At 25.9% G+C, this 23,964-nt stretch overlaps 1 protein-coding gene across 1 annotated transcript in view; it reads left to right on the top strand.

Moving 5' to 3' along the window:
• Nucleotides 1-5,926: 5,926 nt before the first annotated feature.
• The window catches only part of LOC117171336 (sodium-independent sulfate anion transporter), an 89,439-nt gene continuing 71,401 nt past the window's right edge, over nt 5,927-23,964 (top strand). The window contains exon 1 of the mRNA XM_033358560.1: nt 5,927-6,361. The gene's annotated coding sequence lies outside the window, so the exon portion shown is untranslated. The remainder of the gene's footprint in view (nt 6,362-23,964) is intronic.

The following is a 23,964-nucleotide window of genomic DNA, read 5'->3' as shown; positions in this document are numbered from 1 at the left end:
GGTCTCATTATGAATAGGTCAAAATATAAACTGATTTAATGAGAGAAATTTATTTAAGAAGCTGCCTGAGCACAGTAGTTACAGATGCTATTAGTTAGACAACAATGTAAAAACGCATTTATGCGCATAATTAGCAAGTCACAGTTCGTCGACAAGAAGTTATCTAAATCGTCTCTAGAAACGTGCCTGTGAAGAGGAAATCTGTGTATGATCGATTATGTGATTAAACAATACGTAAATGTAATCATCAAGTACGAAAATAGAAAAAAATGTGGAAATCACCTTTAAATGTTTCTAAGAATATTTCTGTTTTTAAAAGAAGACAAAAAACAAATTAAACTGAATGTCCTAAAAATAAAAAAGTTAAGTTCCTTTGAAATTTTTTGTTTCTACTTTTTTTTTATTCTTTTGAATACACTTTTTCACGTCAATTTAAGCAGAAGGAATAAATTTCAGGAGAAAAAAAAATTTAATTTTAAACTATCGTATTCGATCATATTTTTCATTCTAGAAATTCTTCAGTAGTTCACATTCCAAACTGAAAATTTTAACTTTATATGAAAAATTCTTCAATTTTAGATACTTAAAATTTTTCATTTTTCAATATTGAAAAATCCGAATTACAGTGTTGTAATTTTCATAGCTTATATCTTAACTATAATAACTGTTTAAACATTGCAATTAGTACAATTTTTTGTAAGGAATAATTCGTCTTATTAAATTTAATGTACTTTAAATTTGTAATTTTTCAATCAAACCTTGAAGAGTTTCGCGTTTTAAATTGATGACGTTTACATTACCTAATTTCAATCAACTCAATTTTTCAACAAAATAATTAAATCTTTCAGTCCAAAACAAAATAGTTGAATTCTCAATCGAAAAGAATTAGGTTTAAAATAAGAATAATGAAATTTTCTTATTGAATTCTATTAATAATTCAATTGTTATAAAAATGTTCAATTCAATTAATTTTTATTAATTGAATTGTCTTAATGTAGTTGTTATTGATTGCAAATTGTCGTTAATTAAATTTTTTTATAAAAACGGTTAAATTACATTTTTGGGGGTTTTCACTATAAGCTAAATGGTATTGCTGAAAAGAAATAAATCCTGAATGATTTTAATCATTTATTTAAAAATTGAGTTACTAGATACAGCAAGGCATATACATTGCTTTTTGAATAAATGAAAATATTGGAATAATTCTTATAAATAACAAAAGAAATAGAGTAGTTTAAAGATCAACCAAGTAGTTGAATGTTCAACAGCAAAAGATAATTGTCAACCAAATAGTTGAATTCTCTATCAAAATAGTTGAATTTTAACTCCAAAAGATGAACTTCCAACAAAATCGATGAATTTACAACCAGAAAAAAAATGTTCGCAAAAATTTTAAACTTTTTACAACATAGGGTAAGTTTAACCAAATCATTAATTTTTCATCCTAGAAGGTTACTATTTGTCCAAAAAAGAACATTTGTGAAAAAAATATTAATTTTCAACCAAATAGTTCAATCTTTAACTAAAAAGATGAATATTCAAGCAAAAAGATTAATTTTTCACAAAAAGGTAATTTTTCAACAAACTACATGAACTTTCAACCACTTAGGTGAATTTTTAACAAAGTAGTTCAGTTTTCAACCATAATGACGATTTTCCAAGCAAGAATACCACGTTTCTAAAAAAAGAATTTTTGACAAAAAGCATGAATTTTAAATCAAATAGTTGAACGTGTAAACAAAAAAGATAAATTTTTAAATAAAATTTGGAACAGATAATTTTCAGTTTAAGAATAAAATAAATCTTACGCAAAAAAACAACGAAGTTTTAAAAAAAATAGTTTAATTTTAAACTGAAAAAATAAATTTTAAGCAAAGAGATTAATTTTTTACATCATTCATCAAATTTTAACCAAGTAGTTGAATTTTCAGCAAAATACTTAAGTTTTTAATAAAAAAGATCAATTTTTAGGCAAGAATATTATATTTTCACCTAATTAATTTAACAAATAGGAATTTAGAGGAAAATAGTTAAATATAAGTAAGAATTTTTTGTAGGTCTTACGGTCTTCATTAAATTAAAAGAATTAACACGAAATTACTGCAAAGTTCGTTTATTATTTTTAATAGAAAATAAGCACAAATTCTTTGAAAAAGGCACGAAGTGATAGCCGAAACATCAGAATATTAATAAACGAACTTTCCAGTAATTTCGTTTTTATTATTTTAATTTAATGAAGACCGTAAGATGAACGAAAAATTCTTACTCATATTTACATGGATGGTCGAAGAAAGGATTGATTTGATTCTTATCAAATCTACATACTAAAATAGTTAAATTTTCCGCCAAACCATTTCTAACTAAAATCAAAAATCTTTTACTAGAAAAATTAATTCTCAGCAAAGTTGTTGATTACTCCAAATAAGAACGGGATTACTCTAAATTACAAGTGTATTAGGACTAATACAAGTGGATTAATTAGAAGTACAAGTGGATTACTTGAATTACTCCGAATTTTCTGGATTATTTCGGATTACAAATGGATTAATCCAGTTGAGAAGTGGATAACTCTTGATTACAAGTGTATTAAGACGAATGCAAGTAGATTAATTAGAATTACAAGTAGATTACCTGAATCACTCAAAATTTTGTGCATTATTTCGGATTACAGGTGGATTAATCGAGATTAGAACTGGATTACTTTATATTGTAAGTATATTTCTACAGAATAAAATTTCTCTGAAGAACTTGAATTACTCCTGATTACAAGTAAATAACATGGATTACTCCGAATGACTTGGTTAATGCGCGTTAAATGCGGATTTCCGCATTAGAGCTGTAATACTGTAGCTTACCAGTAGATTACCTCAAATTGGATCTGGAATCCTCTAGATTACCAGTAGATGACTCCAGAATAGAACTGTATTAGTCTAGATTACGAGTGTATCACTCCTGAATACTGGGATTACTCCCAATTACTCGAATTACTTCGAATTACACTTGGATTAACATAATCATTTGGAGTCATCTGAATTACACCGGTTTATAAATGGATAGCAGCGAATTACTTGAATTACTCCTGATCACAAGTATAGTGCTCCAGATTTTAGTTTGATTACTCCTGAATACTGGGATTACTCCGAATGACTTGAATTACACCGTATTACAAGTAGATTACCAGAATTACTCGAAATGATCTGAATTACTTTGGATTGCAAGTAGATTATACTGGATTAGAATTGGATTGCTCTAAATTGCAAGTATGTTAAACCGGTTTAAAAGTGGGTAACTTCGAATTATAATATTGCATTACCTGAGTTACTGCGAATTATCTCGATCACTCTGGATTAAAACTAGTTTACTCTAAAATACAAGTGTGTAACTAAGCTATAAAAGGAGTGGATTACTCCAAATTACAAGTGGATTACTCCAGGATACTGGGATTACTCTGAATTAGTCCGGAATAAAAGTGGAATATCATAATACTCTAAAACGATCTTGATAATGGCGGTTTACAAGTAGATCATTCCGAATTAGAATTGTATTAATTTAGATAACAAGAGCATTGACCTGGACTAGATCTGGAGTACTATCTATTATCAGTGAATTACTCCACATTAGAACTCCTGAATACTGGAATTACTACGAACTCCCTGAATTACTCTGCATTAGAAATGGATTGCCATAATTACTCCAAGTGTTCTGGATGACCCCGGATTAGAGCGTGATTACTTTATATTGCGCGTGTATTACTCTAATATATAAGTATATTACTCCGGTATAAAAACGGATTACTCCGGCATACAGCTAGATTACTCTGCAATACTGGGGGAACTCTAAATTACTTGAATAATAAAATGGCTCCGAATGAATTTAATTACAGCGGACTAGAAGTGTATTACCTGGATTACTCCAAATAATCCATTTTAGAACTAGATTACTCTATAATATAAGTGTATTACTTGTCATTACAAGTGAATTACTCCATCCTTCAAGAGGATTACCCTGTATCACAAGTGTATTACTCTAGCCTTTAAGAGTATTACCCTGTATCACAAGTGTATTACTCGACCCTTCAAGAGTATTACTTCTGAATACTTCTAGTAATCCGAATTACTTGAATTACACCGCATCACAAGCGTATTGCCCCAAACGTCACAAGTATTACTTCGGAATACTTCAGAATACTCTGTATCACAAGTGTAATACTCCAGCCTTCAAAAGGATTAATTCTGTATATTTGGATTACTCTGAATTAGTTGAAATACTTCTAAATACTTGGCTTACTCTGTATCTCAAATGTATTACTCGAGCCTGCAATTACTCCACATCACAAGTTTATTTCTCCAGCCTTCAAGAGGATTTTTTCTGTACACATGGATTACTCCAAATTACTTGGATTACTCCGAATAACAAGTGTACTACTATAGCGTCGAAGAGAATGATCTCTGTATATTTGGATAACTCTGAATTACTTGAATTACTCCGCATCACAAATGTATTACTCCAGCCTTCAAGAGTATTACTGCTGTATACTTGAATTACTTTGCATACCAAATGTATTACTCGAGCCTCTAAGAGTCTAAGAGGATTACTTCCATGCACATGGATTACTCCAAATTACTTGGATTTTTCTGCGTAACAAGTTCACTGCTCTAGCGTCGAAGAGGATTATTTCGGTATATTTGGATAACTGAATTACTTGAATTACTCCGTATCACAAATTTAGTACTCCAGCTTTCAAGAGTATTACTTGTAAATACTTGGCTTACTCTGCATTTTAAATGTATGACTCGAGCCTGCAAGAGTATTACTTAAATTACTCCGAATCACAAGTGTATTACTCCAGCCTCCTAGAAAATTACTTCTGTATATTTGGATTATTCCAAATTACTTAAATTACTGCGCATCACAATTTCATGACTCTAGCCTCCAAGAGTACTACTTTTGAATAATTGGATTACTCCGAATTACTTGAATTACTCCGCATAAAAAGTGTATTACGCCAGTTATCAAGAGTACTACTTCTTAATATTTGTATTCCTCCGAATTACTTGAATTACTTCGGATTAAAAGTGGATTACGCCGCATAAGAAGTGTATTACTCCAGCCTTCAAGAGGATTACTTTTGAATGCTTGTATTACCTCGAATTAATTAAATTAATTCGGATTAAAATTAGATTGCGCCGGATTATAACTGTATCACTCTAGATTACAAGTATATTACTCTGGTATAGAAGAGATTTGCTTTTTAATACAAGCAAAGTACTCCGGAATACTAGGGATTACTGCGAATTACTTGAATTACCCCGAATTACAAGTGGATTTCTTTGGATTACACCGGGTTACCAGTTCTGATAATCAAGCGGTCCAGCGTATTACCAGAGTTGTTTCCCCCTCGAAACGTGCTCATTTTCAATTTTGAAATTTATACACTTTTTTGAAAATAGTTAAAATTATTCAGAGCTTTTACACAATTCACCCTGGAATCTACTTGGTTTCTCACTTCAAATTTTTATAATTTCTACCAATAAAAAAAATCTTTTTCCCTGGACATCTATTAAGAATTGCAAGACTCGTTTGCAATTTGAAATCTTTTATAAAAACTCATTCCGAATTTATGAGCTTTTTTTTTAATTTTTAAAAATTAATTTAGTGTAGGAAAATTCTCGAGAATTGTGGAATGTGGGGCCTTGGACGGTATTCAGATTCGGTAATCAGTCTGATGATTCTATTGTTATTATTTGAGGCCCCGCGAATGATTAGGGGCCGGCTTGGCGCGGCAGACAGCCGAGTATGTAAATAAGTCAGGAGTCCTCTTCGTTGTTCCGATTGGCGTGTTCGCCAGTGACGTCATCATGTGGGGGTTGCCACTTTGCCACTTTGCCACTTTGCCAGCCAGACCAGACCAGAGTGATAATATCAAGAGCGACTAGTAGTCAGTCAGGGAAACTGGAGAAAGAAACCTGCTAGTGCTCACTGCTCACTGCTCACTGCTCACTACCATTTATATCAAGAGCTGCGCACCCGCGGCAACTCAATCTCATTCCGTTCCGAAAACTAAGCGCGAAAACATCTTTCTTTCTTTCTCTTTTTCTCTCTTTCTTCTAACGGCGGTCTAATTCTCTTCAAAACGACACCAACAAAATTCGCGAGTTGCCAGTGAATGTCGAATACAATTTTTTGCCAAGTGAATCCGTTTCTAATTCGTAAAAAGGGCCCCGTCGGAGAACTAACGGTGTTTCAGTTCTTTTTTTATTCAACAGGAAAAAGGAATAGAACATGCTTAAACAGTGGAGGAAATAGGAGCAAGAGTGCGAAAAGAATTTGCAGGAAGAAACTGGGTCAATTAGAGAATTAGGTGAGCTAAGAAAAATAATTTCTTTTGAACTCAAAAAAATATTTTTAATTTAGGAAAAAATTGCTGTTCAATTAGAATACATTTATTTGAATCGAAGAATCTTTTTCCTGAGTCTCAAATAAGTTGAACTAATTTATAACTATGAGAAATAGGAAACAATGATAGTGATAGAATCAAAATATTTATAAATTGAGTTCACATTCTTGAAGATAACAAAATTCCCATTAAATAACTCTTAATTTCATATTTCACACACTTTCCCCTGTTCCCCTCTTCCCTACTCCCCTATTTTTCCTGTTTTTGATGGATTTTTTTTTTTTTTAATTTCACTTAAAGTTTCACTATTTTGTTAATAATTCGTTTTTTGCAAATTAATTTTTAAAACTAATAATTCAACTATTTCATTACTTTTTGAACTGATTCTTTTTTGTTTGAAAAGTTACCTTTTTATATAAATATTCATGTATTCTTGTTCAAATTTTTTTTTTTTTCGGTATAAAAGTCATCTTTTATGATTGAGAATTCAGCTTCGTTGAAAAATTCATCTTTCGAAGTTTAAACTTAAATTTTTGGTTGAACGTTCAAAGACTTGGTTGTAAGTTAACTTTTTTGTTGAGAATTCATACTTTCGGGTTAAAAACTCAACTAGATTGACAAATTGGACAATTGATAGAAAATTAAACAATTTGGTAGTAAATTAAACTATTTAGTTGATAATTATAGTTTTTGTTGAAAATACATACTTTTGGTTGAAAATTAAAATACTCGATACAAAATGAAACTATTTCTTTGAAACTTGAACTATTTCGTAGTAAATTAATTTCTTTATTGAAAATTTATCTTTTTGGATGGAAAACAAAACTTCTTTGTTGAAGATTCATCTATTTGGTTAAAAATGTAACAATTTTTTTGAAAATTATTTTTTTTTGTGCTGAAAATTAATTGTCTGACTGAAAATTAAAACATTACTTTTTTGTTGTTAATAATTACTCGCTGCAGTGGAAAATTCAAATATTTAGTTGAAAAGTACTAATACTTTTTTTTAATGCGTATTTTTGTGTTAAAAATTCAATTATTTTGTTAAAAAATTATATTTTTATTAAAAAATTATTTCATTCAGTTATAAATCCGTCTTTTTGGATTGAAAATTCAACAGCTGAGTTAAATAATTTTTCTTTTGTAGCTAAATAATTTTTGTTTTTGAAAATTTAACTCTTTTGTTGAAAATTTGTCTCTTGGTTTAATTTTTCTGTTTTTGATTTCAAATAAATTTTGTTGAAAATACATCTACTTTGTTGAAAGTTGAACTATTTTGTTGAAATTTTTTTGTTTTATTTAAAGATTCATCATTTAAGTTAAAAAATCATCTTTTTTGTTGAAAATTGAACTATTTTGTTAAAAATTCAAATACTTGATCAAAAATTTAATTATTTATTTTTAACTTCAACTATTTGGTAGAATATTAGCTTTTCCATTTAAAAATCATATTTTCATGTTAAAAATTCAATTGTTTTGCAAATAATTCGTTTTTTGGCTTAAAAATGCAACAAGCTTGATGAAAATCCGTTTTTTAAAGCTAAAAATTCATTTTTATAATTTTAAAATTCAAATATATGATAAAAAATTAAAGCTTTTTGTTGAAAATTTGTATTATTATATGGAAACTAATTTTCTTTGTTCAAAATTCATTGTTTAAACTGAAAATTTGAATGTTCTATTTTTGATTAAAAATTGATTTTTTTAGTGGAAAAGTCAACTATTTAGTTGAAAAATCCAAATACTTTTTTTTACATTGGTATTCTTGGGTTAAAAATTCTACTATTTATTCAGAAAGTTGGTCTTTTTATTTGAATTTCACTTTTGTTAATTTAGAATTAATTTCTTTGAGAATTCATCTACTTGATACAAAAATGAAACTATTTTTTGGTTTAAAATCTATATTTTTCAGTGGAAAATTCCGACTGTTTGGTATTTTAGCAAAAAATTACCTTTTTTGTTAGAAATCCATATTTCACACTTACTATTTCAACATTTTTGTCGAAAATTTCCCTTTTTAGATTGAGAATTTAATAATTCGGTTAAAAATTTGTTTCTTTCTTGTCTAAACAATCTTTTATGGTTGAAAATTCAACTCTTGTTGAAAATTTTTCTTTTTGATTAAATTGCACTGTTTTTGATTTAGAATCAATTTAGATAAAAATTCATCTACTTTGTTGAAAGTTGAACTATTTTGTTAAAAAAGTTATTATTTTTCGGTTAAAGCTACATCATTTAAGTTGAATAATCTTTTTTTTTTAAATACAATTTGGTTGAAAATTCAGTGTTTTGTACGAAATTTGTCTTTTTGGCTTGAAAATTGAACTATTTCGTAGAAAATTAAACTTTTATGGTTAAAAATTCATCTTTCATTGATGAAAATTCATCTTCTTTAGTTGATAGATAATACTTTCATTGAAAATTTAATTGTTTTATCAAAGAATTCATCATGATTTCTTCTGACCCTCTTCAAATCAAACCCAAAAAAAAATTTTCCTTTTCTCCATACACTTAGAAAAACGTTTGTTTGAATTAAACTAAATTTATTCTCTGATATAGGGTAAATACTTAATTAATTCTAGTAAATGTTTTTTTAAAAACAATATTTCTTTAATTCATACACACCATTTTTGAACTTAAACACATTTTTTTAAATCTATGTACAACATCGGAAAAAGGTGGAACTTTGTTCGAAATTTTCGATTTAAGTTGTTTCACGGGAAATAATTAAATCGTCATTAATTAAGTTGAAAATTCAACTTTTTTGCCGAAAATTTGGCTTTTTGAGTTAAAAATTTAAAAATATGATCAAATATTTTCCCCCTTTAACTGAAAGTTCATTCTTGATTGAAAGTGCCATTCTTTTGTTGAATATTCGTCTTTTTGGTAGAACTTCACTGTTTTTTATTTAAAATTACCTTATAGCCCGCTTGGAAATATGTAATGGTTTATAAGACTTCTCTTTCGATCACCGAAGTTAAGCAGCGCTTATCAGTTTTTGGGATGTCAAAATGCAAATTGAACCTTTTTTTTTGAAAATTGGTTTTTTCCTTTTTTATTGAAAATAATTTCCTAACTGAAAATTGAACTATTTCTTTTTTGTTTAAAAATTTACCTTTTTCAGTTAAAAATGCATGTATTTTGTTGAAAATTCATCTTTTTTGATTGGAAATTAACCTTTTTTGTTAAAAATTGAAGTTTTCGCGTTGAGAATTCAAATCTTTGGTTGTGAATTAACTTTTTTTAAAGGATTTATATTTTCGAGTTGAAAATTCAACAGTTTTGTTAAAAATTCGTCTTGATGGCTTGAAAATTAAAAGATTTGGCAAAAAATTAATTAAATTAGTTGAAAGTTAACCTTTTTTTTAAATTTTATAATTTGGATTTCAACTTCAATTATTTGGTTAAAAATTAAACTATCTGGATTAAAATATTACTATTAGGTACAAAATTAATTTTGTTGTGAAAAAATTATAGTTTGGGTTCAAAATTGAACTGTTTTCTATATAAATTGTTTTTTTGGCTTCAAAATTAATTAGTTCTGTTCAAAATTAGTTTGTTTTGTTTTGTTAAAAATTAGTTTTTTGTCTGAAAATTGAAATTAAATAAATTTTAATCTAAGAATTACGCTTTTCAAAATATATCTTATATTTTCCCTTCCATTAAAAAAACTTTCAATTTTTTTTAGTCAACAAGTCTGCTATTATATTTTTGGTTCAGAATTCATCTGTTTTAATTACAAATTTTAGTATTTGGTTCAAATTTAATTCTTTTCTTGAGCATTAATCGATCTTGGTAAAAATGTTTTTTAAAAATTAAAAATGCAATTTAAAAACATTTTTAATTAATTTTTTTAAACAGAAAATTCAACCATTTTATACTAAAAACTTAACTATATTTTTCACCGTAAGATTTTTCTTGGTTGAAAATTCAAGTTTTTGGCTAAAAATTTGTTTTTTTGACATGAAAAATAAAAAATTAGGTCTGAAAATCTTTTTTGATGGGCGATTCAACTCTTTTGCTGAAAATTCATCTAGTTATGTTGCATTCAACCGTTTTTTTATTTTAAATAAAAATATTTGTTGGTTAACATGTAACTATTATATTTCTCGACGAGAATTTTGCTCTTGTTGAAGAATTTTCTGTTTAATTAAAAATGTAAATATTTTTTTTTAATTCGTTTTTTGTCGAAAATTAATTTTTTTAACTGCAAATTTAACGATTTCAGTTTTATTTTAAAATAGCTTTTTTTAGTTTAAAATTAAAGTATTTTGTTTCAAATTAATGTTTTTGGTTGGAAATTCGTCTTTTTGATAGAAAAATAATTTTATTGTAGTTTTATTATTTCATAAGAAAGTATGATGTTTTAAATTTTTATGGTTGAAAATTAACTTTTTAATGAAAATTCATCTCCAATGTTTGAAAATGCAACTTTTTTGTTCAAAATCATTTTTTTCAATTTAAAATTAATTTTTTATCAGAAAATTTAATTATTCCATTTCTGATTAAAAACGGATCTCTTTTAGCAGAAAATTCGAAAAATTTGACAAACCAGACAGTTTTTTTGATAATTCGTATATTTAGGTGGAAAATTAAACTATTTTGGTATTAAATTTGCCTAGTAGGTCGACAAAATTTTATCCATTAAAAATTAATTTTTAAAACTAAAAATTTAACTATTCATAGCCGTCATATTTTTCTCAGATCAAAATTAAACATTTTTATGAAAATTCGTCTTTTTGGCCTGAAAAATAAAAAATTAGTTTGTATTTTTTTATTGCTTGTCTTTAAAATTAATTAATTTGGATAATTAAACGATTTTTCTCTTAATATGGAATATATCTTTATTAATTGAAAATTCAACTCTTTTGTTTCGAATTAATGTTTTTAGTTGAAAATTCGTCCTTTTTATAGAAAATTCATTTTATTTTCGCTTAATTATTTTATAAAAAAGTATAATTTTTTAAATCTTTTTGGTTCAAAATAATTTTTTTTTTCAACGTAAAATTTAATTTTTTAAACAGAAAATTCAATTATCCCATTTTTGATTAATAACGTATCTATTTTAGTAGAAATTTCGACCATTTGGTTGAAAATTCCAAGTTTTTTTGATAATTCGTATTTTTGGATGGAGAATTAAACTATTTTGGTGTTAAATTTGCCTATTATGTCGAAAAATTTGTATTCTTTCAACATTATTTTTTTTAATAGAAAATTTGTTTTTATGGCCTAAAAGATAAAACATTAGTTTATAATTTTTTATAACTAGATTTGAAAATTAATTTTTTAAATGAAAATGTAACAATTCCGCTCTTTATTAGAAATAGATCTTTCTTAATTTGAAATTTAAGTATTTTATGTAAAATTAATTTTTTTTTTGAAAAATCGTCATTTTTGTTTGATAATTAAACTATTTAATTGATAGTTGAACTATTTTGGTAAAAATTCAACTAATTTTGTGGAAAATGCAATTTTTTGTTTTGAATGATTAGGAATGTTTATAATTATTAAAAAATGAATCAAGGCTATGTACAAAATCGGAAAAAGGGGGAACTTTGTTCGAAATTTTCGATTTAAGTTCTTTCAGGGGAAATAATTAAACCGTCATTAATGCTGTAATTAAATTACGAATGTGAGGTATAAGTCGTAAATATTGATAAACGTTTTTGACATACATAGCTAATGGACTACATAAATTCTTATCAGCAGTTTAGACCTGCCTTAATATTTTACCAACTAATAAAAAATCTGTGGTTTTATATCACTTCTAAAGAATGTCAATAGAATAGTCAAATAAGCCGTTATCAAATATCAACTTTTATTATTATTTTTTTATTCTCAGTGCATCGATTAGCTGATTTCGGATTATAAAATCTGAATTAGATCGAAACATCTTCTAAATGCAAACTAAAAAAATTTTTTTAAATATTAATATCATCAATGTAGTTCGAACTTTGCAGAATTTTCTAGATTGCATAATAATGTCTGATAATGTATATAAACTTATAAAAATAATTGTAATATAAACTTATGTTTATAAATTTCCGAATACGATACGATACCGAAGACCAACATAGTTTCGACTTTCATATCTAGAAGGTAGATTATGCTATCGTGAAGATAGCATAATTACGGTTTGGATCATTTTTTTCTGTTTACGATTCTTTCAAAATCGAGACAAACAAAAACTATATGTGACGTGGAATGAAGAAACCAGCTGTAGGACCGAAAATGAGTTTACGATAAAAAACAAATCATGCTTTGAGCATTATTTAGAATTAATAAAAACAGGAAAATCGATTTTTTGGTACTAAAGTTGGTTTCTTCGTTCCACGTCACATATACATCTTTCGTATATATTTATTGTACACAGGGTATCTAAATACAACTAAAAAGATAATAATTCATTTCTTAAATTTGTCAATAAATTTGAATAATAATTATGGGGTGGATAATTTTTTTCTGTTGTTTACGATTAATTAAAAATTGACACAAATAAAACCTATATGTGACGTGGAACGAAGAACCAATCCGTAGGACCAAAAATGAGTTTACGAGAAAAAGCGGATCAATGTGAAAGGAAGCCTCATGCTTTGAGAATCATTTCAAATAAATAAAAACCGGAAAATCAATTTTTTGGTCCTAAAGTTGGTTTCTTCATCCCAGGTCACATATACATGTTTCTTACTCAAATGCTGAAAAAAAAATTCAGACAATTCCAAGTTTTTTTCAGGCATCTCAAATTTTTTCCATGTATAATTTTTCATAGAACGGAGCCATTCAATTTTTTTGCAATTTTTTAAACAATCAACTCGCAATATGTATATAGTTTCACGAGTTTATTATAAATAATGTTTTCTCTTTCGTTTTTAAGGATTCAATTAACATGCTTCATTTAGAAATCTGAAAAATAATTGTATTGCAAGATAATCTTAAATATATTAGCACCATAGTTTAATTAAATATTTAAATAAAACTAAAACCATAATAATTCAGTTGTTGAATTTGTCCATGAATTATAATAATTACAATATTTTTTATCTTAATTTTTTTGTATGTTCTATAGTCAATATTTTTTGAGCATTTATTTAAAATTGTGGGTTTTTTATTTGATAGGCAAAATCTTCATTATTCAGAATCAATAAAAAAACGGGAAGTCGATTTTTTGGACTTGAAGCTGGCTTCTTCGTTCCACGTCACACATAGAGTCGGAGGTTGGTATAGTAACTAAGTTACTGTAAAGTTACGTTATTTTTAACTTTTAGGGTAACTTCGTTACTATTTTTAAAAGTAACCTGTAAGTTAACTTAGTTACAATTTTTGCATTAACTTGGACCATTAATTTTAGTTAATTTAAAGTTACCTTATGTTTCTGTGTGTCAGTTTTGGGTAGGAAATTAATCTCTTCTGATAAATAGTGCAACATTTTGGTTCAAAAGTAATTTTCCTGTTGAAAATTCATATTTCCGTTTCGAAAATGCAACTGTTTTATAAATAATTCATCTTTTGGTGAAATAATATAATTTTGTTGTTGAAAAGTCAACTATTTTGGTTGAAGGTTTATCCGATTTGGTTAAGGATTCAGCTTTTCGATAAAAATTCGTCTTCGTAGAATAGTAACTTTTGTAATATTGTTGATCTTTCTACCAAAATAGTGGAATTTAAAAAAATACATGAATTTTCAAAAAAAAAAAAAAAACAATTTTCAATCATTATCTTTTGTCATCAAAGAGATAATTATACGAAACAAAATATTTACAGAGTTAAATCGACAACTGAAAACGATTTTTCAGACCAGTAATAAAAATATTGCAACCTAATCATGTATTTTTCAGTCCAAGAAAGAGAATTTTCCAGAAAAAAGTTAAATTTTTAACCAAGAAGAATATTACCGTCAAAAATAGTTAAATTTGTTGTTAAAAAATTAATTTTAAATAAATAAATTTTGTGGACAAATTAGGTGAATTATAATTAAATTTTCCACTCAAAAATAAAAATGGAAAAAAACTATGGTTTGTAACCATATATTTAAATTTTTCGCTAAAAACAAAAGTTTTCAATTAGAAATGGGATAATTGAATTTTATGTTCAAAGAAATTAATTTTCAAACAAAAAAGATAAATTCTCATAGATTGATTTGAAATTACAATCTTTTTTGTTGAAATAATATCAAATCTTGTATTTTTCGTTGAGAATTCATCTATTCTGTTTGAAAATTAAACTATTTTTGTAGAAAGTCCAATTTGGGTTTAAAAGTTACTTTTTTGTTGAAAAATCATCGTTTTGGCTTAATAATTTAACTCTTTTGTTGAAAAGTGTTATTTTTGGTTTAAAAATTCATCTTTTTTTAAAAAAAAATCTGTAAAGGGTCTAGCTATTTTTTTGCAAATTTGTTTTTTCTAGTTGAGAATTTAACTATTTTGTTTCCAATTTCTTTGTTTTGTTTTTTTGGTAGGAAATAAAAATCTTTTGATAGAAAATTCAATTATTAGTTTCAGAATTAACTTTTCATTTGGAATTTTAAATCTTTTGTTGAAAATTCATTTTTTTGATTTGAAAATGTAGAAAATTAAACTAATTGGTTGAACATGAACTTTTTTGTTGAAAATTCACCCTTTTGGGTTAAAAATTAAACTAGTTTAAACCTACTCTTTTTGGTTTTAAAATTCATTTTTCTGATCTTTCTGGTTTGGAAAATCAACTCTTTCGTTAAAAATTCATCTTTTTGGTTAAAAATTAAATTTATTTCAGAAATTAATAATATTTTAGTATTTAAAAGTCAACTAAAATCTTTTTTGGATAAAAATTCAAACATTTTTGGGAAAATTGATCTTTTTAATTAAAAATTCGGTTTATTTTAGTAGAAATTCCATATTTCTTGGATGAAAATACAAGCTTTTGGTTACAAATCGAACTATTTCGTAGAAAATTTACTTTTTGTCTAAAATTTATATTTTGTTTTTTAAATTAAAAAATGCATCTGTTTGGTTGAAAATCCAACAATTTGGTTACAAAAACACCCTTTTCGGTTGAAAATTCAACCATTTTTTAGAAAATCCATATTTTGTTTAAAATTCATATTTTGTCTTTTTAATTTAAAAATGCAACTGTTTGGTTGAAAATTCAACCAGTTAATAGAAAATCGACTTTTTATTCAAAATTCAAATTTTGTCTTTTTAATTTAAAAATTCATCTATTTTAGTAGAAAGTTCATCTCCCAAATATACTTTTTCTTTTAAAATTCACATTTTGTATTTTTAATTGAAAATGCAACTGTTTGGTTGAAAAATCAACAATTTTGTTAAAAGTCGTCCTTTTTATTGAAAATGCAACTATTTATTAAAAAACTTACTTCTTTTTAAAAATTCATATTTCGGTATTTAAAAATTAATTCAAATATTTTTTGTTTAAAAGTTTTAATTGTTGTGGTTGAAAATTTGTGTCTTTGGATTGATTTTTTTAAAAAAATCAAATTTCATATTTTTTGGTTTAAATATTAACTATTACACTTTTTTGTCGAGAACTCATAGGGTAGGGTGGGGCGAGATGAGCATAGCTGTCATATCGCCCCATGCCTGGGGCGGGATGAGCCAGACATTGAGGCGAGATGGGTCACTTAATTAAATGACTTATTCTATATTATTTGTAATTAAAAGTCTTGTTAAGTTTGAGTATTTTAAAATAAAAACATATCTTACACATAGATTTCCAAAATTAAACGGAAAATTTAAAGTATCTAATTTCAAAATGATGTAATCGTTAATCCTAACCTCTACCGTAACTAACACTACAAAAAGTAAATAGAAAAACGAATTATATCCACATAGCTTTTAATGATTATATTACAGAGATAAATATAGCAATTTTTCGACTTGACCATGTACATTATCCCAGTAAAAGATAAATTCTACAATACGTAAACTCTTAAATACTAGACTGGTCTACTGCAATTACTGCATGACACTGAATTTCATATATATTGGACAGTTTTTTTAAACGTCTGCCGTATTTTTAAACCACAACAATGTTTTTCTAATTTTTATAGCATTTTACGAGTTTTAAAACAAATTTATTTAAGAAATACGCCAGAAAAACAGTGCTCTCTGTTAAGGTTGACAGTAACTCTTATTATTTTATCATACCTATAACGCTGCTGCTGTCATACTTTTTCTGAGAATTTTTGTCGACAAGATTTGTTTTTTATACATTTACACCATAATTAACACCTTGCACAATCAGATAATATAAAACATTGCATCCTAACCTACTGACTGATACCCTAAGAGGTTAGGTTAATGCACAGGAAGAGGTGACTCATTCCGCCCCAGAACAGTGACTCATTTTGCCCCATAAGACATTTTTCAGTCAAATCAAAATTTCACATATTTCGGTTTTACAATTATATATAAATCTGTTGAAAACTTAAGGTCTAATAAATAAGCTATCAAAAAAACCACTGGAAAAACATCTAATATGTGATTTTGCGTTATTCTTGAACCTTCTAAACAAATGCAAAATAGCAGAATACAGGTCTTAAAATTTGTACTTTCGTTTTTTCCAGATTTATTCAACATTAAGCGAAAAATTTTCAAAAAAGAAGTTTGATAATGATTTTCCTGATATTAATACAAAGAACATTTACAAATAAATGATAACCTACGAGAAAATGAAGTGACTCATCTTACCCCCTATGCATCTCGCCCCACCCTACCCTAATTTTAAATTGACAAATTAAGTTACTTTGTTCAAAAATTCATTAGTTTGTTGAAAGTTTAAATATTTTGTAATAAATTTATTTTTCATTGTAGAAGTCTTTTATTAATTAAAAAATAAATTGATATCCGAAATGTTACTGTAGAAATATAAAAAAGTTGTATTCATTCATGTCCAACTTACTGAACCTTCTAATAGAAATAGGATACTCTCTTAATTCAGAATTATTTATTTAAATTTATTTTTTAACTAAAATATTTTCGAGTCAAAATTCCCATAAAAAATCGTGCGTCAGAGTTCTCGTAATTATTCAAATGATCTTCAGTCTGGTTGATCTTACGTCTGACCAAAGACGAACCTCAATCACTTATTTTATCGCCTTCAGATTGTCACCCCATTTCCATTAAATATATATTTTTTTTATAAGAATTTTTTTTAATTTTCACATGAATAAAATAGCACATTTGTACAATAGCTAGATTCGCTTGATCCATATGTTGAGGATCGTCGTGCTCCAGTTGAAATTAGTACAAGTGGTTACGATTGGCTCGCGTCATACTTATATTGATTGTCTTATTGATCGTCATGTGAAAACCTTCTTGAAAACTTCTACGGATTACTGCGAAAATTTTTACGAATTTCTATGAAAAATTCTGAGGGGGCGTTTCAAAACCTCTCGTCTCCCGCTTTTTAAAGTATTTTTCTTTTTCTCCTCTTTTCCAAAAGTTCCCCTTTTTCTCGATTATTCGCTTAAATGCTAGTTGAATTAATAGAAACCAATAAGAAAATCAAACTATTTTTCGTTGAAAGTTTATTATGTTAAATTGAAATTTCTGCTATTATATTTTTGGTTCAGAATTTATCGCTTTTGGTTAAAATTTCTACTTCTTGGTAGAAAATTGTACTATTTTTATAAAAATTAGTTTTTTTTGGAATTTAGCTGTTTTTTATTTAAAATTAAAATCGGTTTTTATTGAAAATCAATTTCTTTACTGAAAATTTAACTTTTGCAATATTATTGGAATATTGATTTTTTTTCGTTGAAAACTCAAGAGTGAAGTGCTTAAAAAATAAAAATTAATTATTTCATTTTGCAACTAAAGCATTCAAATAGAAACATCACAGTATTTCCCCTGTTCGTCTCTTTTCATTTTTTTAGAAGAATTTCTCTTTTTCCTCCTATTTTAAAAAAGCTTCCACGTTCTATTAATGAAAACCAAAACGTAAATCCATCTATTCAGAATTCCTCTCTTCTGATTAAAAATGCTACTAGTTGTTCTAATTATAATTCTGCCAAATCGTTTATTTCATTGAGAACTAATTTTCCTAACTGACCATTTAACTAATTGATTTTAGGTTGAAAATTAAACGTTTTTAATTGATAATTCAACTATGAAATTATTAATTCAGAAACCCAAATTTTTTCAATTTGACTATTTTGTTGTAAGTTGAACCACTTTATCAGAAAATCATTTTATTTGCTTAGGATTCGACTTTTTTAGTAGAATATTAATCTTTTTGATTGCAAATTCAATTCCATGGTTGAAAGTTGAAATAATTTGTTAAAAATTAATTTAAGTAGTTTAAAATTCATCTCTTAGGCTGAAAATACCGTATTTTGTAAAAAATAATGTTTGGTCTTAAAAATTCATGGTTTGTAATTTAAAATCCAACTTTTTTGTTAGAAATTGAACTGTTTCGTTGAAAGTTAGTTTTTTGTTTAAAGACATGCAAAGTTAATTTTTCTTTGGTTAAATATCCAACTATTTGGTTGTAAGTTAAATTAATTTGTTAAACATTCATTTTATCGGTTTAAATTTTCAGTATTTTCTTGAAAAATCGGTTTTTTTTTGTTAATAATTAATTTCTTTAACTAAAATTTTAACTATTACATTTTTTATGTAAGTTGATCTTTTTAAGTTGAATGTTCAACTATGCATTTATGCATTTTAATATAAATTTTTTTTTTTTGAAAATTAATCTTCTTGATTCAAAATTCAATTATGTGGTTGAAAGTAGATCGTGTTTAGTTTCAAATTCAATTCTTCGGATTTTTTTATTTCAGATTCTATTATTGTTGTAGAAAATTCCACTATTTTGTCGGAAATTCTGTTTATTAATTCAAAATTAATTTTCTTAATTGAAAATTAAACTAATCCATTTTTGGCTGAAAATTCTTAATTCTTAATTGAAAACTTAACTGCATGTTTGAACGTTGCAACTACTTTGTTAGAAATTCATTTTATTAGTTTAAAATCCATCTCTTTGCTTGAAAATTTCTTTTTTGTTTTGAATAAAAGTCTATTTATTGAACTGCAAATTTAGCTATTCCATTTTTACTTAAAAATTGATAGTTTTTAGTTTAAAATTCAACTTTTTATCTGAAATATCATATTTTTTGGTTTAATATTCAACTGTACCAAAAAAAATTGTCTTCTTCGCTTCAAAATTACATTTTTTGTTGAAAAGGCAACTGTTTTGTAGAAAATTGGTCCTTTTTTATTAAAAACTCTTATCATTTTGGTAGAAAATTCAACTATTTGCTTGAAAATGAACCAATCGATTGAAAAAATCTGATTTAATATAAAAATATTTTTTATTTGAAATATAAATTACTATATTTTTTGTTTCGAATTAATCTCGCTAAATTAAATATTCAACTGTCTTTTAAAAGTTTCGCCTTTTTGGCGAAGTTGGACTATTAATTTTGTAAACGAAACTTTTTGGTCTTAAATGAATTTTTTCGATGTTGTAAATTCTCGAACTAAAGAAATCGTTCATTTAATATAATTTTTTTTCTTTAATCAAAGACAAATTTTTACTTGAACAATATATGATTTTTTTTAATAAAAGAAATTTCTTGGAATCAAAGTAAATTTTCTTTGATTGAGAGCCCCTAAACACTGAAAAAATAGTTCGTTGAGCCCACTATCGAATCAGTAAGATATAGTACTGTTATTTTATTAGTTGATACAACAATTCCATTAGTTACAGTGACTATTCAGTTAGTACCAGCAACTAAGTAAATGGTCGTCCCAACTAACAAAATAGCAGTACCATATCTTAAAAACAGAATAGTTGGCCCAACTAACCATTTCTTTCAGTGAATATTTTATTTAGTTTCAAAATTTTTTTTTTCATTATTGTGCGCAGGAATTTGTACATTTCTAAGAAAAAAATATGAAAATCGATATCTTCATTTTTTACATTGTCATCCTGTTTATTAAAGAAATAAATGAAAACAAATTATTGCATAATCGAGGAAAAAATTCCTGACAATAATAGAAGTCTTACAATGAAGAAACTAAATTTTATAATTACTGTAATTCTGAAAATATAATTTTCGAATTTGTGTTGATAAAATGCGAAACTTCAATTTCATGCAAAAAATTCTACTGGGAACAAAATTGGTTTACCTTGCATAAAACTCACAGCCATCTTTATAGAAGGTCAAATAAACAAAAAATTGGCATTAAAAATATAAGTGTGGTTTTTTCGTGAAAATCGACTTTTCATATTTTCAAATAAATAGTCACTATACTCATAATTTTGAACTTTTTTGTAAGGAAATTATCAATCTTCTAAGGAAAAGTATGAAAATCTAAAAAAAGCGCAATATTAATATTTTATAGTTTTTCGTTGAAAATCATCAATTTGTAGGAACATTGATGAATGATTACACCAATGTATGTAATTTTACGAATATCTACGATTGCAAAAAGTAGACGATTTTTCATATTTTTTTTTCTTAATTGTAAGTTTTTACATCCAATTACGGTCAGCTACCATTTTGTACGAAAAAATATATACAACCCTAAAATAAAGTTGTAATTTTCTACAAAAATTTGTGAATAAATACAATCTTTTACGAAAACAATAAGAAAATCTGTGTCAATAGTTTAGTTTTTTTAATAGGTCTGTGTAAAAATTACGAATTTGTACCAAAATGAACGAAAATTTGTGAATTGAAAAAAACTATTTGCAGTTTTTCATAGTTTTTTATGTTAGAAAGTCACCAAATTTTCCACACAATTATGAATACATACAATTTTATACAAAATAAGAGAAACATTTACAACTTCAAAATGAAGATTCAGATTCTAATAATTTTAATTTTTTTTATAGAAAATCACAAATTTCTTTAAAAAATAGCGGAATTTTTTTCAAATTTTTCGACAGACTTTCAAATAGGAAGGAAAAAGTCATTTATGCCCGAAGAGAAAATTATAAGGTCTAAATTAGATCAAAAACTATAGAATTAAAAAAAAATGTTTTTTTTTTTCTAAATTCGATCTTTAATGAAAAAACGGTTTCCATAAAACGTTTTGTAGTTTGTCGTAAAGATTTTCTTTGCCAGGGAAGTCGTAAATCTTAAATTACTCATGATCTGAGATGACATTAAAAATGATAGTTGGTGGTTTTAGTACATGGAAGAAAAAGTATAAGCTGTCTATCGATACCAGCCGATTTACAAAACATAACATAAATAAAGAATTGTATTTTTATTTAAGACAGCTTCGAAGTTTGTGAATTTTGTTTCTATAAATTCATCAAAATAATTAAATTTTCAAGCTAAAAAGATTTATTTTTTTTTTTAAATTAAGTTTTCAACCAAGAAAGATGACTTTTCTAACACCAAAGATTTATTTTCAATCCAAAAGGATTAATTTGTAACAAAACAGTTGAATTTACGATCGAGAAAAATTACATTTAGAAAATAATTGAATTTTGAACAAAATAGTTGAATTCTATATTTAAAAAGAAGGCTGTTTTCTAAGACAACTGCATTTTTGGCTCAAAAACTGGAATTTTCAAGAAAAAACGTATTCTCAACAAAGAAAAATTAAATTAAATTAAATTTTCAGTTTACAAAATTAATTTTCTATTGGAAAATAATTTTTTCAACCAGTTCAATTCAACACATAAAATTTATGTCAAATTGTGGAATTTTCAGACAAAAAAATTAGTATTCATTTAAATAAAAACATTTTCTAAAAAAATAGTACAATTTTAAACCAAGGAGGGGAAAAAATGAATTCTTAATAATGTAGTATAACATTAAACTAAGTAGTTGTGTTTTCAATAAAAGAAGTAAATTCTACCAAAAAAGAACTGTAAAAAAAATTATCTGCCAAATAGTTGAATGATCCACTTTTAAGAAATGAATTTTTATAAAAAAATACAACAATGAACTTTTCAGATAAAGAATTAATATTTATAAAAAACAATTTTTTAATAAAATAGTTCGAAAATTAAATCGAAGAGGTAAAAAAATAAATTTTTCAACAAATATTTGATTTTTCAACGAAAAATATGAATTTTCTAACAATAAGATTAATGTTCTACAAAAAAGACGAATTTTCAAAAAAATGTTTAAATTTGAAGCCAACCAAAGGCAATTTTCCACCAATAAATAAAGTATCTCGGTGATCCTTATCAGAATAAGTGACTCGAAAATAGAATTGATATCGACGTAACAGCATCAGGCCACCGCACGATCATCATCAACCATTTTGGATTGAAAATGAATATTTTAAAATGAAAGTTGATCTTTCCTGGTTGAGAGTTTATTAATTTTGTTGAAAATTCGTATTTTTTGTTAGAAAATAAATCTTCATGGTGGAAAATGCATTCGATTTTGGTCAAAATGCAATTGCTTGGTAGAAAATTGAACTATTTGGTTGAAAATTCAAATATACTTGGTCAAAATTTAAACTATTTATTTAAAAATTTAACTATTTGGTAGAAATTTTGACGAAAATTTCTCATTCCTTGAAAATAAACTTGATTGTTGAAAATTCACATGTCTTTTATAAAATTTATCTTCTTGTATTGAAAATTCAACTGCTTTGTTAAAAATAAATTTTTTATGTTAGAAAAGTTATCGTTGTTGGTCAAAAATTAAAATTCTGGTTGAAGATTTATTTTCATTTGAAAAAACTCCACTTTATGTCTTGAAAATTTAACTATTTCTTTAAAAATTCAACTTTTTTGTCGAAAATGCACCTGTATTAAAAAAAATTCGACCTTTTGTATTAAAATTCAACTATTTGGTTAAAAATGTATGTGTTTTCCTAAAGTCATCTTCTTTAGTAGAAAATTCAACTGTTTTGTTAAAAATGTATTCTTTTGGATTAGAAATAAATTTTTCATGGCATAAAAGACATCTTTGTTGGATACATATTAAATTTTTAGTTAATAATTAAATTTTCTTTTAAAAAATGGGTCTTTTTTGTCTTCATAATTTAACTCTTTGTCTATAAATTCAGCTATTTTGTTGAAAATTCATCGTCTTGTAAAAAATGTATCCTCTGGAATGAAAATTCATTTTTCTTCATTGAAAACCAACTTTTTGTTAAAAATTAAGTTATTTTTTAAGGCCAATTTTTTGCGAAAATTCAGCTATTTTTTACAAATTAATCCATTAAAGTTCAAAATGAACATTTTATGGTAAAAAAGTAATTTTTGTTTGTTCAAGATTCAATTTCCTTGGAAAAATTCGTCTTTTTGTTTTAAAAATTTAACCTTTTATTTAATAATTCAACTATCTTGTCAAAAATGCATCCTCTGGAATAAAAAATTCATCTTTTTTCGTTAAAAATAAATCTTTTCTTTCAAAAACCTGCTACTTATCCGACAGTTTTTGACGTTAGGGCAGCCCCCACATTACTTTGTTAAAAATTTCTTTCTTTCTTGGTTTAAACTTAATTTTTCTTTTGAAAATGGAAAAATTTCATTTTTTATTTGAAATTGATAGTTTTTATTGAAAATTGATCTTTTTTTTGGTTGAAACTTCAAATCTTTGTTTAAAAATTCATGTATTTTGTTAAAAATTAATATCTTTTTTTGTATAA

The sequence above is a fragment of the Belonocnema kinseyi genome, chromosome 4 (genome assembly GCF_010883055.1).
Source record: "Belonocnema kinseyi isolate 2016_QV_RU_SX_M_011 chromosome 4, B_treatae_v1, whole genome shotgun sequence".
In the NCBI taxonomy this organism is placed as follows: Eukaryota; Metazoa; Arthropoda; class Insecta; order Hymenoptera; family Cynipidae; genus Belonocnema; species Belonocnema kinseyi.
This window is presented reverse-complemented; position numbering and strand designations above follow the sequence as displayed.